This window comes from Eumetopias jubatus, unplaced genomic scaffold (genome assembly GCF_037043125.1).
Source record: "Eumetopias jubatus isolate StellerSeaLion01/CBP00866 unplaced genomic scaffold, mEumJub1_p1.0 scaffold_14, whole genome shotgun sequence".
In the NCBI taxonomy this organism is placed as follows: domain Eukaryota; kingdom Metazoa; phylum Chordata; class Mammalia; order Carnivora; family Otariidae; genus Eumetopias; species Eumetopias jubatus.
Genome location: NW_028274820.1, coordinates 36,613,373 through 36,616,033, shown reverse-complemented (window position 1 = coordinate 36,616,033; position 2,661 = coordinate 36,613,373). Strand labels below are relative to the sequence as shown.

The 2,661-nt window shown below is 41.3% G+C and overlaps 1 pseudogene; it reads left to right on the top strand.

Annotated features, from left to right (window-relative positions):
• Positions 1 to 1,891: 1,891 nt before the first annotated feature.
• Positions 1,892 to 2,128, top strand: LOC148162500 (signal transducer CD24 pseudogene; annotated as a pseudogene).
• Positions 2,129 to 2,661: the final 533 nt, after the last annotated feature.

Genomic DNA, 2,661 nt, shown 5'->3' with positions numbered 1-2,661 from the left:
GTACAATCAGCCTCTGTTCCCTGTCTCTGTCACTCTAGTCCCTGTCGCCCTCTAATTGCAAACTGAGGCACATTTTCCTTTTTTAGGAATGGAAATTAACACAAAAGATTATAGCACCCGAGAGTTCTTGTCTAAGGCAATAATTTTTTTTCCTTCAGAATCCTGATAAGTTTCTTTACAGGAATATCACAAGAGATTCTGATTCTGTTAAAATTCTGGCCAAGAGCTTCATGTGCAGAGGGTGATTAATTGATGGATCAGACTTTAGGAAAGCTAAATAGATTAAGTTCCAGGACTACCCGGTACAATTAGGCAATTAGGGTGTAAATAATTTAGTGATGCACAAATGTAACAAATAATACACCCAGTATTTTTAAAGTGGATCTCGATTATATCCTACTACAAATATCATATAATTAATTCCTATCTCTAAAAGAAGTGTTGAGTCCTCAGATTATATCTCATTTATTTAGATGGCATTTGATACCAAAACTCCAGTCAGGCAGAATAATTTTGATAGTTTTTAATCAAAATATCAGGCTCTATTCTGAAACGTCTATTTATCCATTCATTTGACAAACATTTATTGGGCACCTATAGGTACCAGGTATTGTTCGCTATTGTAGAGATACAAAGGTGCACAACATAAACAAGACTTCTGATGTCAATGGGGCTTATATCCTAGCTCGGAGGAAATGACACATACACCTAAACATTTGTAATGCAGACAATCAAAATAGGCAGATGTAGTAAAGCATGACAGGGTGGATCCAAGTTAGAGTGCATGGTCAGGGAGGCTCTTCTGAGAAGGTGACATTTAGGCTGAGGTCTGAAGGACAAGAAATAGGCAGCCATACTAAGGTAAGGGGAAGGACTGTTTGGACAGAGGAGACAGCCAGACAGCTGGTGCAGAGCCCCAAGGCAAGAATGAGTTTGTTATTTCATGGACCAAAAAGTTATCTAGTGTGGCTGGAGCATAGTTGGCAGGGTGGAGGCTGTTTGAAATGAGGTCAAAGAATTAATCAGGAGACAGACCATGGAGACTTCATGTCCAGAGGCTAGCTCAGACATCTAGAAAAGAAGAAGAGTGACCACTAGGAAGTGGAATTAGACTCCTTGCCATATCACTTCATTTTCTTTAATAGACCTAAATCAGGTGGTTTAGACGAAGGTGGTGCTAATGGAGAAGAGAAGAAGCCTTTTAAAATACAAGCTAGAGGCTGAATCAAAATGACTTGCTAATGGATAGATTCTGAGAAGTGAGAACTCGGGGCACCTGAGTGGCTCAAAGATCTGCCTTCAGCTCAGGTCATGATCTCAGGGTCCTGGGATTGAGCCCCGTGTTGGGCTTCCTGCTCAGTGCGGAGTCTGCTTCTCCCTCTCCCTCTGCCTCTCCCCCTGTTCATGCTCTCTCTCTCTCTTCTCTTGAATAAATAAAACCTTGAAAAAAACTTCTAAAAAATTAAAAGTGAGAAATCAAGAAATCACGGCTAACATCTAGACTTTTTACTTAAGCACATGCATGGATGATGTTGATGGTATAATTTAATGAGTTGGGAAATTCCATGAAGAAGCATCTTTAATAAGGAATCATGAGTTCTGTTTCAGCCACACGAAGTTAGTATTGCTTATTTGACATTGTACGTTGTCTGTAACTAGTTTTAAAATATTTCAGCATTGACAATATGCTAGAATGTGTGTGAAGGTGTGTGTGTGTGTGTGTGTGTGTACGTGTGTATATTTCAATACTATTTTTAGGCATTTAAGTTGATTTTCAAAATGGTTCTTTAAAACCTCAAACATTTTTGACCTTGCCTGTGCCTGCCCCAAGCCAGCAGTTTTCCACTCACTCCATGTACAGTGAGATGCACCGTGCGTGGACTGAGCAGACATGGGCAGAGCAATGGTGGCCTGGCTCAGACATGGGCTGCTACTTCTGACACTGCTCCTACCCATGCAGATTTATTCAAATCAAACAACTGTTGGTTACTTTCAAGCAACTCCTCCCAAGATACCTCGACTGCCCCAAATCCAGCTAATGCCACCACCATGGCAACTGGCAGTGTTCTGAAGTCCAACAGCAAGTCTTTTCGTGATCTCATTTTCCCTTCTTCATCTCTACTGTTAAGAGACTCAGACCAAGAAACATCTATACTACGCCATCTTCTAAACCCAATCCAAACAGCATCTAGACATCCAGTGTGACAAGGGAAAAAAGGGTCTTCATTGAATCTGCTAAATCCACGTGTTATTTTATTGACAAAGAAAATTTTGAGGATCCCAAATTTCATTGGTTTGAAGAACATGTGAAGGGTTTGACTAGATTAGGAATGTCTACTAAATCTACTAGAATTTCACGTACAAGATGAAGAGACAACATCGAAGATTAGTTAAGTTAGTACTACTCTTAGACCTGAATCTGAGCAATACAGACTGCTGCCCAGGGCCCTACACTTTAGAGGGCTCAGTTCTGACCCTTTTCCAGCCTAACTCCATCCAATCTGAGAGGCCAAGAAGACATGCCATCTCAGACAAATGCCCAAGTGGCTAAGGCCCCAGAATTTCTTGCCCAGATGGCTCAGACCTGCTCCCAGAGATGGGCAGGCATCTTCCTTGGGTACCTCCTCTCAAGGGTAGATCTCACTACCAATATAGACCCTC